Here is a 14,794-nt window from a genome sequence, read left to right on the forward strand (position 1 = left end):
CAAAAACATTTTTGCTTTGCCCAAATGCTGCAATATGTGTATAATAAGTATATTTAAATTCATGTCTGGATGTCCACTTGCAGTCATACCAAAGCTTCAGTATATCCACATCAACTTTAATGGACATGGATTCAGTTGTCTTCTAGCCTAGCCAATATAGTTGTGGTGAGGATAATTTTATGAGGCTGAAGGGAGTGTACATCTATTTAATAAAATACTTCTACTAAAGACTGAGAGATACTTCTATATGGATAGGTTGGGTGAACGGTTTTGACTTCTTTGGTTTTCTAGTATGCATGTCTTAAGACAGCATCCTCAAGAGAAATTACTTAATTTTTAAAAATGTATTTTCCCCTAGTTAGCTTATTTGGTGATATCTACTGCAGCAAGACTTTATGACAGTTTTGAACTTAACCTTGGCTAGCTCAGCTTCTAGATTGGATGCATCTTCAATATGTTCTCCCATACTTCTCTCAAGACTCCTTCACTCTTCTAAAGACAACATGATTATTTTCTAGCCCTTTTCCTTTAGTATTATGCAGATCATTTCAGTGGATATAAACCAACACAAAATCAGCATGAGGGAGCTCTGCTCCAAGGTCCTTGCCTCTTTTGCAGTGCTAGGATTGGTGGGTGGCAGCATAGGCAATTCACTTTGGGGAAGAGGTGTAATTCGCCATCTGTTCCCACTGCTGGTAGAAATCAAAGTGGAAGAGAGGACAACTGTACCGCCTTTTCCAAGTGCTTATTTTATACATTTGAATGAGATTCCAAACCCTCCACTGCCTACAGGGATCCACATTCTTCCATAGGCATTTCTTGCTTTGTTGCAAGGCTCCAGGCCACATCTGTTTGTTCAAAGCTTCTGTCTTGGGGCAGACTCTACCCTGACTCGCATCATGTCTTCGACGTCATTGTAGGTGAAAGTCAGGACAGAGTCAGTCTTAAATCTTGTGCTAAAATATATCCTTTTGAGATAAAGTATTATTTCTCCATAGTTTTATCATTACCTCTGTGCCTTGGCTAATGTTTAAATCAGATTTGGAAGGATAAAGTTCCAAAACAAAACCTAGATTGCTTTCTTTTCATATGTGCTTTGTTGACTTTAGATTAATTATTCTATTGTTCTGAGCAATTTAAAATTTAAATGCAGTAAGCATTTGGTTACAGTAATTCTGATTTCTGAATAAAGATAGTTGTTTTTGGCAGCAGGCTTTCCAAGGCACTGGAAGGTTTAGAAGGCACATGGAGGACAGCAAGACCTGGCTTAATAGAAGACAGGGTTATTCTTTCTGCTTGTGGAAAAGCTCTTTTAGGACTCCTCGCGTGACTTGGTACATACTATTTGATGCATAGGAACTGATGGGGAATGGGGAGCAGTGACATTTTTGGTGAGAAGGGAAGCACTTTGAAGTCATTCATTGTTCTGTCTCTTCTAGTGCTTGCACACTTCCCATCACCATGGTAACTGCCTGCTTCAGTGAAAAAGGAAACCTGCTTGGAATTTGTTTTTGAGTCATGCATGTACTGTTACAACAGTGGTTTCTGACTAAATTATTAATTTCATGTCATCATCAAGCTTAGGTAAGCTATGCAAACTTGCAGCAGCCGAGCAGCAAACCTGACAAGAATTTTTGCAGTATGTGCAGGTTGAAAATGAACCACTGTTTTAAACTGAAGGGATTAACTATCATAATAAAATAATATGCTACTAATCCAAAGTAAGCTTCCATGGATTTTTGTATCGTGCCATTATCTACCACAACAGCTAGACCACTTCTGAAAGCGGGCATTTAAAGTTTAAAGCTGCAGTTTGTTGAAAAATATTTTTATGGCATAGCAATCATTGCTTTCCTTACTTCAAATATATTTCTTAGACTCCAGATATGCTTTGTAGTTGGAAATAAATAGTTAAATCTGATATAAATGGGAAGTAAAACATACAGCACTTCCTAATGAGGGCAGAAAGTCTAAAGTGACCAAGAACTGTTCTTTTCAAAAGAGGAAGATGATAAAAAACAAATTATCAGGGCTACACTGGCATCAAAACTCTTAACATTCATCATCAAAATACTAATCCCTGACCACTTCAGAGATATGGGCTGATGCTTTAAACTCATCTTTCACTAGGTACTACACCTAAAATCCAACTCAGTCTACAACTGATTCTGTCCCAGTCACTAGCATAGTGTTTCAGGTAGCATGGAAAATTATGCCCAGCATTCACCAAATCCAGACTAGGATAAATATAAAATCTAACTCATAGTGAAAATCCTAGATACGTTCTGCAGAGAGATGCCCCTTATGTATTTTAATGATTCAGTTACTCTAACACAGTGAATTAGTAGGGAAGAAATGTAATGATTATGCTTTCTTTCACATTGTGTATAAAGTATTATCATAAAAGTATGAAAACTGTTCTTTTAATGTAAGGTGTGCCATTTACTAGGCAAAATTTTCTTAATGTTGCAATAACTGTACATATGACAGTAAGTTGTCTCCACATGTTAAGCCACTACACATCTCTGTTAAAACAAGCAAAACAACCACACTTTGCATACCACTTGATGCCTGTTACACAAGAAAAATGAAAGATATGAAGCAATCTTTTATGCATAGGCTTTAGCATAATCCATCTCTATGCATATGCAACATAATATATAGTCAAGAAAAAAGTAACATCCATATGTTGTACTGAGTCATTATCATATAGGCACACAAACACTACAGACATTAAAAAGCAGACTATAAATGCATAAATTGAATAGGAAAACAGGCCTGCGCCTTTCACACAAAAGTCACTGGATCTTTCTTAAGCAAGGTTAGGTTGAGAAAGTTGGGGCTGTTCAGCCTGGAGAAGAGAAGGCTATGTGGAGACCTCATAGCAGCCTTCCAGTACCTGAAGGGGGGCTACAGGGATGCTGGGGATGGACTCTTCATTAGGGACTGTAGTGACAGGACAAGGGGTAATAGGCTAAAACTTAAACAGGGGAAGTTTAGATTAGCTATAAGGAGGAAGTTCTTTACTGTGAGGGTGGTGAGGCACTGGAATGGGTTGCCCAAGGAAGTTGTGAATGCTCCATCCCTGGCGGTGTTCAAAGCCAGGTTGGACGAAGCCTTGGGTGACACGGTTTAGTGTGAGGTGTCCCTGCCCATGGCAGGGGGGTTGGAACTAGATGATCTTAGGGTCCTTTACCACCCTAACTATTCTATGATTCTATATACAATTTAGCTTAATTCAGATGTCTGCCCAGCAACTGGCTTGGGGCTGGAGCATACACAGGCAAAATGTTATCCATACTTCCATAAAAATCAGCCAGTGTTTGCCATGTCCACCGATACTATCATGGCTGCAATTCACATAGACAGTAGTTATTTGTCATTATACAGTTCTGACACTACCTGTATGGCAAGTGCCAACATGAAACTAGGTCTGTGACACCAAATACTGAAATTGTTGATCCATATGAAGCTTGATGCCAAAGACACTCAGGTGGTAGTATTAAGGAATTGATCTAACAGTATTCCAGTTCTATATATACAATTACTTCAGTATAGAATCATGGCATCACAGAATGGTTAGGGTTGGAAAAGATCTTAAGATCATCTATTTCCAACCCACCTGCCAATGGGCAGGGACACCTCACACTAGACCATGCCACCCAAGGCTCTGTCCAACATGGCCTTGAACATTGCCAGGGATGGAGCATTCACAACTTCCTTGAGCAACCCATTCCAGTGCCTCACCACCCTCACAGTAAAGAATTTCCTCCTTATATCTAACCTAAATTTCCCCTGTTTAAGTATGAACCCGTTATTCCTTGTGCTGTGACTATAATCCTTGATGAAGAGTCCCTCTGGCATCCCTGTAGGCCCCCTTCAGATACTGGAAGGCTGCTAAGAGGTATCCATGTACCCTCTTCTCCAGGCTGAACAGCCCCAATTCTCAGCCTGTCAAGACATGATTTTAACTAAATACACATGATTTCAACTAAATTGCTAGTGTTAGATAAAAGCAAGAAAGCCAAGATGGCTCTATTAAAACTATTATTCTTTTTACCCTATACTGAAAACTTTTACAGCTTGTGTCTGCAAACCCAACTCCCTATTTAGGAAGCAAGCTAAACATTTTTAAAAATTAGTAAGAAAAACAGCTACACATTAATAAGTACGTAAATACTTTCTTGAAGGAGATAAAAAGTGCTACGACAAAGCAGAAAAACAATAAAAATAATATTACGCTAGTATTCACATTTCCTCCTTAGTCCATTTGCTCCCAACTTGCAATATACAAACCAGGAACACCAAGCAGAGTAATTTGACCTTAATAACTAAGCTTAGGGAAAAAAACCCAAAACCATTTTAAATACAGGCACTCTACTGCTTGCAATAGAAAAGCAGGTCTTTTTATTAATTATAAAATACAAGATAAGTGGATCACTTTCAATCAAGTGAATTATAACAAAACATCTTTTCTCAGCTTTTGACCTGAATATACTTGTGTAGCTGTGTCTGGCATAATTTATGCAGAACAGATTAACTATTACGCATAGTGCATATACTTATTACTAAGTTTCTTTTCTATGTGGATCAAGACTACATCATTCAATAAAGTGCAACCCCTCAACTACACTACTTCTGTGTCACAAGCACATTTCCATTATATACATAAATTAGGGTCTAGGTAAAGTTTAGTCTTTGTGACGAGGCACAAGCATTCGGATCTAGAGATTAAGATGGACAGATTAACCTTTAGTCTCAAAACATCCTTTAACATGTGGGTTTGGGTCTTTTTTTCCATGCTGTTTTGCATCCACAGTATAGGACAGGCACATAGAGGAGGCAGCCATAGGCAAGCAGCAGTTTTCCTGCCCAGTACCTCTAGCAGTTACCAAACCTCAGGAGTTTTCTGGGGCAAGATACGCCTTCTGGAGTATCTCAGCTATGCCCCATCTCATCCAGACCTACACAGCCAAATCCAGCAGTGAATAGGCTTTTGTACAGGCAGGTGCACAGAGCACATGGCATGGGCAGTACAGTGGCTGCAGGTGACTGCAGAGAACAAACAGGCCTTCACCATTCTTCGGCAAGAACTGCCTGCAGATTTAAACCTTTTCACAGCAACAAATGGCCCATTAGATTTTCCCTTAGCATGTAGCCTGTTTTACTCCATCCCTTTGTACTTAAGTTCATTGCTATTGAGATTCTGGGGGCTGCTGTACACAGGTCTTTCTTTTGCTCCCCTGAATTCTTCCTCAGCCATAGCTATGCACCTCCCTATTGCTTTTGGATGCAATTGTGACTCTTACACCATTCTGACAGGAGCTTTCTCTTGCTTTCATTAGGCCACTGGTTGACTTGTACAGAACAAAGGGAGCTAGCTTGCCTGTCACGTATGATTTTTGGTATCCTTTGCAAGGATGATTATTGGAGTCTTAGAGCAGACTGGTCAATTTTCTTGGAAGTCATCACTATTAGAGATTAATACACAAAGGTGAGAGCTGTTTATACCTGACCACAATAACTTTTTAGCTGGTTATTGCTAACCTAGGCAAATATGAATGAAAACAATCCTCACAAGAAGATACAGACACTTATATTAAGTGCATACATTTGCCTTAATTAAGGAAATTAATTTCTGCATGCTTCCCGTTTCAGCAGTGTAATCTAAAGGGAAGTCTATGTATTGAGCTGCTAGACATTCCCAGCCTGCGCAAGTGAACTCAAAAATCTGGTTTCCATCTGTGCTATGAAAAGATCAGCTAAATCAGATTTAACTGATTAACAAAGCACCCCATCTTGTAGAAGGGCTCTGTGCACTTTCTTCATGCTCCAGCATCTCAACCAGGTGCCTTAAGGTCCAAATTCAGCAGTGCTTTTGGTGGGTTGAACAGCTCACCCCCCGAACAATGACAGCAGCTACACTAAGCTTGCGTAAATTTGAACTTTTTTGTGCTTGCATTAGCCAATAGTAAGCAGATTACTGAAGCAATCCCTCTATCTGTCAAAGGAAGAGAGAGACAGCATAGATTTGATCATTTTGCCTTTATCAAGAGGGGTGCAAGGGAATGCCGCATATGATTTTTAACATGTCAGCACATTCAGTCACAGGATAGTTGACTGGTCTGTTCCAGTACAACTAATTTGACTAATAATAATAATCCTCTGTAATAAACTCATAGCTTGAGCTAGAGCCATTAATCTGACTTCCCTCACCCTACCCTAATTCTGACCAGCAGTTAGGGAATCTCCATCCTTCCCATCACTGAGCTGAAGACTGTGTCAACAGGAATTAAGCAGCCACCTGTGATACTACCTGCTGCAATCTATTTAATTCTTTGTCACATGACCATTTTGGTCTTTTTATAGTTCATTCATTGCAAAAGGAGAAGGAGAGGAGAAACACTGCTGATAGTTCTCCACCCCCATGAGTTATGAAGCTGCCTTTACATGACACAGGATCACCAGTAAGATGTTTCTATTTGGTCTGGGTACTTTCCTACTCACTGTTGTGTTAAGCTTACGGTAAAACCATAAATGCCGTATCCATTCCTGGTATAGTCAAGAGCCAAAGCAATATGCTTCAGTCCCCTGACTATTTGTATCACCAGTTTGTTTAGAAACTGTAGGAAGCAGAGAAATTGGGAGTCACACAAGAAAAAGTTCCTGCTTCATGGCACAGAACGAGAGCTCTGCCTGGTTAGATGTTATGAGAAGCAGCCTTCTGCTCTAACAGAAGGTCAGTTCACAATCAAAAACCTTATTCCAGCCCCTTTCCCTGCCCCTCATCCCTCCCCAAAGAAGGCCTTAAAACATTTTTATGTTTTTCTAGTGCTATTCTTCAAGAGAGAGAAACAAGATAGAATTTTTTGTATAAAGCTACTCTTTTTGCGTGCTTCGTCCTTCAAGTTACCCCAAAGCAATATAAAACTGAAAGCTTTGTTCAATGTTGTATGGAACACTGTGACTCACCAAACATATCCTGTGAATTGCAGAGGCATGCAATGTGAGCTGGTTTATGTATATATAGCAATGTTGAAACATTCCTGGTTTAACATGTCACTACTTACTTCCCAAAAGAGGAATCAGAGGGCATGATAGCTCAACACCTCTTTCGAGAACCTGCAAAATAGAAATATATATATATAGTTCTGTGCATCCACTGATAACTTGAGCTTACATAGACCAAGTGTTAGATATGAGTACCTCATGAGACACAACAAAAATCTTGGTAAGTATGGACTCTGTCAGATCCTATTGATTTAAACTAAGATTCACATCACATCACAGAAGAAGGATGTGAGGTTTTGAAACATTTTAGGGCAAAATAAAAGGGTACCCACTGTAAGAATGCATAATCCTGTAAAACTATGGAAAACCCATGCTTCATGGGAAGTAATATCTGTAATATATATTTGTAAATATATATATATATTTGTAAATATATAGTAATATTTGAAATAACTCATATGCTAGAATATAATGTTTCAGCAAACCTGAGCCGTATATAACAATATTTGAAGTCTTAATAAAGAGTTAAATGAATGGCAGTGCTTTAAAACAAACTGTGAAAAAGCAGCAATATAGTGCAGCCTTCACTGAAGTATAACTTAATTCCAGCCTTCTCTCGTAATGGTATACTGTAACACCAAACTGATGGGCAGTTAGGGTTACCAGGTTACAAAGGTACATTTACCACACTGACATTTACCATAAATGTAGTAGATTGTCATTTCCTATAATGTAATATGTGAAATTAATAACAGACCTAGTTACAGTGGATGGATTTTGTGCAGGTTTTTTTAAAGGCACGTCATACAACTGTGAAAATAGAAGAACATCAGAATACTCAAGGGTAGATTGGGAGCCACAAACCAGGAGAATAGCCTGTATTAAAAGTAGTGTCTGTATTAGGCAGTATAAACTGTAGGCAAAGGAATTCTATGTTTCTATTAGGGAGATCACATGGGCTAAAAAGTGACCCCATTTGAAATATCACATTCTTTTATGAGGCATGACAGTCTCACAGCCATAGGAAACAGAAGAGGGGGGGAGGAGAGAGGGAGAGAGAGATTGAGAGAGAGAGAGAGAGAGAGAAAATGAAGGTTGGCAACACCAGTCCCTGAAGCTGATATGAGTAGTTCATCAGGAGTCACTCCTGGCAGATACTCAGCTTCAAGATCTCATGGAATTCTGTGTTCATTCCAGGAACATGGAATAGACAGCTCAGAATGGCCTTACTTGGGCCAAGTCTGTGCATGTTTTAATTTATCCCACTTGAATCTCTAAGATTTATGTTAAAGTAAGTCCTTTAAAACTCCTCATTTTAATTAAGTAACTTTATAAATGTACCTTCCATCTCCAAAATAAAAGTTAAATTGCTAAAAAAAATCTGCTTTTCTTAAAAAAAAAAAAAAAAAAACCCTGGATCAACACAAGATGTCAGTGGGCAAAAGGTGCTTTATTGATACAGTGCTTCACATGCTTTCCACAGTTTGTATCCCGAATCAGACCATCTTCAGTATGCATTTTAAGCCTGGTTTATTCACATACTCACTGTTTTACACAGGTGTAAGCTATTCTACCAAAAGCAGCATAAAAACTAGTAGGTAAAATTAAAAATCAGTAAGTTTTTTTCAGAGTCAAGGTTCTGTTTCATTTTACCAATATAATTCAATTCTGACTAATTTTGTACCAAAGAAAAAAAACAAACCACCGAACAACTATCGCACAATTACCTGTCAAAGAGTACACAAGTTATTAAAATTTCTTATCATAGCTAAAGATAAAATATTATATTTTCCTGTGTCCACTTCTCGCACTATGCCCATTCCCACAAAGCTTGCACCCTTTCACACCAGCCACCTACTTATCTCTTAGAGCTCCCATTAGTTTCACTTCTGCTAAATCTTCTGAGAATAACTAAATGAAAGTGAGATAAAGAACTACTTTAGGGTTGCCTCTATAGCTTATGCCCTTACATTAATTCTATGAACTCAGATTTTGCCATTATAACAGAATTACCATAGATTCATAAGATTAACTAGGTTGGAAGAGACCTTTAAGAACATCAAGTCCAACCTCTAAACATGCTGGGGTGGTCCCTGCTTGGATCCTTTCCAAGGAGGCAGAGCTTTGGGTGTCCTCACCCTGGGGCTTCAGACTCAATTTGCATGCATTTACTCTGTGTGAGGTTTTCAGTCATCTCAACCTTTATCTCTCCAGTGCAGCTTTGCATTGTTTTCCATGTCTTTTGTTACAGAATATGTAGAAATATACTGGAAAGCTTACAACAACTCTGCACAGATTCTATGTGCACTACTGTACTGCTAAGTTGCATGCCAACTTTTGTTCAGCTTAACACCTTCCAGACTAATAGAAATGTTTTAATCAAGAGGTATTACTCAAGAATACCTCCCCATTAAACATTGCTGTTGTAAGTATGCTTTGTTACTTGTTTTAGGATTACAAGGCCTGTTTACATGGTCAGTCTGAGATGCATTAGCTGTAAATTCCAAGCAGAAACATTTCTTTTTACTTTTTGAGTGCCTGAAAACTGTTTTTCTGCCCTGGTTTGTCCCATCTTTGTCTTCAGCAAGTTCTGTTGCTAGGGAAAACACTAAGGCAGTGAAACACCATTTTTGCTGTGTACAATGTGCTTTTTAATGGTTTTATTCCATTTTGCTTATCAAACTCAGAAGCCAACTATCGATCCTACCAAGACCTCATGAGTGAAGATTAAAGCATTCCAACATGCTTGTCTACAGGTGTGCCATGGTGAATTATGATCTTCACATAATTCATAGAATGAAAAAGTAGCACCAGGAAACCAACTGTTAATCAGTGTATAGGCACAGGAGATCAATCTTTGATTCGTGTATTCACAAATCCTGTTTACTTGGCCACATTAGAGAACAGACGGGTGTTCTGGAATGGATTCTTAGAAATGATGGATGTAATTGTCAAAACTGCCAAGGTCAATGTATAATGTTCAAAAAAGAACCAACTCATTTCAAGCACCTTCCATTTATCATTCATGCAATCTGACCCCCAGTTCTCTTTGTAATAACATACTATGAGGGAACAACTGCTGTGTTCATTCCTATATACTCCTGTGGACTTTTAAATATCAAGCAGGTCACAGCCTTTCCAAAAGACTGAGGACATTTGTATATAACTTTTTTTCACCCTGAAGTATGTGGAAGCTATTAGATGAAGCCTGACTTTAATAAGAGTGAGTTTGTTTCCTATAGAATTGTTATACTGCAGTACTATATACATTTGAAAGAAACTTGTTCCAGAATTTCATGGTTTTTCCATTTAAGAAATGTACATTGATTTATAAGTTTTGAAAAACATAAATAATTTGATTTTCAGAACTGAGATGTTCCCACCACTGATGATGTATCTTAGTTGCTTAACATCATGCTGTGGAATATAAGCCAACTCTAAATAATGAGGGTTAGAGAAAAAACTGTCCCTGTGGACAGTTCACTCCATAACTTAGCCATTACTTTTAAATACCAACCTTGATCAGAGTCAGGATACTGAATCAAGAAGAATGGCCTGGTAGGTTGCATTTGTATGTAGGTCTAAGTATCTGGAAGTAATTAAAAGTGTTTTACATTTCTATTTAAATCTGAAAATTAAATTTTAGCTTTTTATTTTTTAAATGTGACATTTTAGAATTACAAAATCTCAAAAAATCCATGTTTTCTGGTATTATCTTTCATAAAGGTGAACAAGGGGAAAACATATGCTTCCATCAATTTTTGGTTACCAGTGTGTGCACTTTTTTTACTTTTGGAATTTGCAACTTTTACCACTCTCTTTTCATGAACAGTGGTACAGACTAGCAGAGTGAACCTGAAAATAGATACCCAGCAGGTCATTTTCTCTCAGGTTACAGAGAATAGAACTTTGTTTCACCATTGCAGATGGCTCACAATTATTTTTTTAAGATGAACAGAGAAGAATACAATCAGAACACACATGAGTAACACAACCTTTCCCCTCCTCTCCCCCAGAGTGTGATGGCAACCAGACAGTTTTCCTTTCAAGAAAATACCACAATTTGGTTCATTGTCTTTTGAACAATTAAGAAATGAAGACACATCTGAGGATCTGGTTCAAGAGTAGCACAACCCACTAGGTGTAACTGACTCGCAAATTAAAAGTTGTCACTGAACAACTTTATGAAGAAGGTGGAGAGGCCTGGGATCATAAGGCTTCAATTTAATATGACCAGTCTCCACTGTTTCAATTAGAAATATGTGATGAAAAGCTATTTCTTCACTAAGGCAGCATCTCTAAAACAGAAGTTTAAAGAACAGATATTTACCAAATTTTTCCTTATTCATTTTACACCATTATCTTTTCATGAAAAAGTAACAACCAGCTGTGCAGTTCTATTGGGATGTCATATTCCTCCCAAATAAATAAATTTTCTCCTCAAGCTCATCACATCATAGTAGAATTGGGAGGTAGTCTGCATAATTTCTTCATTTCATAGAATCATAGAATGTTTTGGGTTGGAGTAATGAAAGATCATCTAGTTCCAACAGCCTGCGATGGGCTTGGACACCTCACATTAGACCAAATTGCTCAAGGCCCCATTCAACCTGGTCTTGAACACTTCCAGGGATGGAACAACCCCATCTTCTCTGAGCAGCCTGTTCCAATGCCTCACCACCCTCACAGTAAAGAGCTTCTTCCTAGTATAATCTAAATCCCCCCCTCTGTCAGTTTAAAGCCATTAACCCTTGTCTTACCCCTACACACCCTTGTAAAAATTCTCCCTCTCCAGTTGCCTTGTGGACCCCCTTAACATTGAAATAAAGTAGTTACTTGTAGGTGAAAAAACTGTGACATCACCCTGAAGGACAACAGAAGGGTCATGTTGAAGTAATTATGTCTGAAATAGCAATTTTTATTTTCTTTTAACTCTAGCATATGCACCTTACAGCTGAGCTGTAATCTTAGTGACAGAGCTTTCTGCTTATGAGGACTTTCTCCATAAATACTCTTTAAAATGGAGGAGAGGGGAAAGGGGGAATCTTTGAGGTCTAGAACAGAGAATCTCCAGAAAAAATGATTACTTCCGCTTACATGATCAAAAAAGAAGTGAAAGATTCTGTTTGCAAGAAGCTTCAGAAATATGACAGGGTAGAATGATTGATACAGAAGAGTTCCACATCTCCCCCCAGAATCAATGTATCTGCTGTGAAGGCTATAAATCTCAGGCTGTTTGAAAGGCAGGCTGCCATGGGATGTCAAAGTGGTCTCCCTGACAGACTAGGCATTTATAAGACTTAACTGAACATGAACTATTCCAACACTTGGCTGAAGAGCCACCATGGAAACATCTATAGCTCAGGAGGCAATGTATGATCCATTGCTTGTCTGGAAGCAGTAGTGATGTGCTGGCACACTGGGGCATCTGTCAGGCAGTTACAGCTGATGGTTTGGAGATGGCTTACACTCATCTATTGCAGACACACAGGGTGCTAGGGTGCAGTGGAGCTCACAGGTCCACATGGTTTTGTTTTGTTTTTAAATGAACTAACATGCGCTAGGGCAAAACCTTTTGATCACTTCAGAATAAAAATTTACCACTATGAGAATATATTTCATTTGTGATCAGTACAAAGGGAGATTAATTAATCTGATGAGTTTTATAATCCTTTGCACCCCATTCTTTTTCAGCAAACTTGGTATTCAGGTGTAAATCTACTGTAGAGACAAAAGAATGCTTTGTAAGCAGCAGCAGATTTGAAGTATAAGCTATGCTGCAGGTGGAGTTTAGGCAATGCTGTATTTTTACATAAATCTCAGTCAACAAGTCAGACATATAACTTTAAAAAGTAGCTATGGAAAACAAAAATTAGTTCTTCTGATGAAGCAACTCATTACACATTTTCAATGCATCATGACATAAGACTACAGCAGGTCTTAGCCTCCGCATGTGGAATTTATCAGGAAGAGCCAGTGGCAGCAACTAATCAGTAACCACAAATATCAGGGACACCCGGAGGCAAGATTGCACCCCTGCAGATATGCTACACAACACTGGATAACAGGCACACTAATGAGAGGGCTCATGCGTAGGTACTAGATATGACCCACTTACTTGCCTTCAAATTAGATCACATAAGCTTGGAGTGCAAACTCATGGAGCTATTTCATTAGAAGGGTTATAGAAGTTTCAGGTGCCAGCCTTACCATATGAGGACAGCAACTGTGTATTACTCTGGCCATCAGTAGTCTTCACGCACAGGCAGTGGTGTCAAAAGTTAGCACTTGCAGATGAGAACTGTGAAAGATGTGAATACAAGTGTCAAGTTATCTCTCTCTAGAGCACAGTACTTATCCACTGAACATGAATATATTTCTTTACCTCAGAGACTCAGTATATGTGAGAAGAAGCTGCTTTGCCATCTCACCTTCTTTATGTCTGCTGAGTTCTTTATGTCTGCTGAGCTTTCCACTAAACAATTACTATTCAGCTTTTATAGAAGAAAAGTTTTATTTCTTGTTAGAACCTACCTCAACCAACGTAACACTCAGTTCTTAGGAAAAAAGCAGATGAATTTGCAATTGGAATGCTAAGCTGGGACATGAAAACCCTGCCTTGAAATACCTGTTGTAGTATACTATACAGCTGCAAAATGGTGGGCAAGACGCTGCTCCAAGTCCCTGTTTCTGACAGGGCTTGTGCAACCAGCCTTAACAACTCTGAGGAGCTTAGACACTTGCTCCTAACATGACATATGGCACAAAACATATTACAAGACATTCCTGGATGCTTTGAATGGACGCATTTTTACAAGACAATGATTATAGGCCAAAATGAAGGGCTCATTTTAATTCATACATTGCCAAAAAAAAAAAGGTATTGGAGAAGAGTCACTGCAAGAAATGAGGTGACTGTTATTAATGAACTGAAACTGTGTGCAGAGTGCACACCCTCACAATTGTGTAACTACCAAACAAGCTGTCTACAGTTGTATATCTATTTAATTGGAGTAGCGCAGAAAGATCATTTTGTTTATCTGAAGGCTAGCTTCTGTCAGATATCAAATTTGTCCTTTTCTCAATTTAAGTCATCCAACCCTTAAGATATAAACAGGACATTCTAATAATTTTTGGATGTGCCATTCCTCTTGAGTCTCCTACCATTCCAAGCACTCCTCATGATTTGCAATAGGATCAGTTTTTAAAAGGTAGAAATTACTATTTTGTAACAACCTGGCTATATCACAATAGTACATGCTTTTACAGTTTTCTTAAATACAGTTGATAATGCTCCTCTCTTTTACATGAAAGACATGATCTTCACTGTTTTTCAATTGAGATATGAAAGGAGAAGAGAGTAATTATATTTCTGCTTCATTTTTTTGCCAACATTATCAAATACTGAAGTATGTATTACTGTAGGCTTCTGCAAAACAAACTAAAGGGACAGTAGTGTCAGAACAGAAAACGGAAGAAGAAAGTCAGCTTTGAAGTCTACCTGTACATCTTCACTGCGCTGCCAGCTCTGAGCTCATTTTGAAATCAAAGAACGATCACACAAGATTCGAAGCAATCAGACACATATTGCTACATGGAGACTTCACATCAAGTTTGTTCTTTTTAGCATGGAAAAGCAAAAACCCTGATGTTTTCAGATGAAAACTACAAGCAAATTAGTCACATCTAGCATATTCAGCATTCCAGTGAAGGAAAACACTTTGAAAACTTATAAAATGTGTTATTTTCTTGAATATATAGTACAAAAACCTGTAATTTTTAT

The sequence above is a fragment of the Neopsephotus bourkii genome, unplaced genomic scaffold (assembly GCF_033783945.1).
Source record: "Neopsephotus bourkii isolate Nb327-2 ecotype Australia unplaced genomic scaffold, CSIRO-AGI_Nbou_v1 NB_1574, whole genome shotgun sequence".
NCBI classification, from domain to species: domain Eukaryota; kingdom Metazoa; phylum Chordata; class Aves; order Psittaciformes; family Psittacidae; genus Neopsephotus; species Neopsephotus bourkii.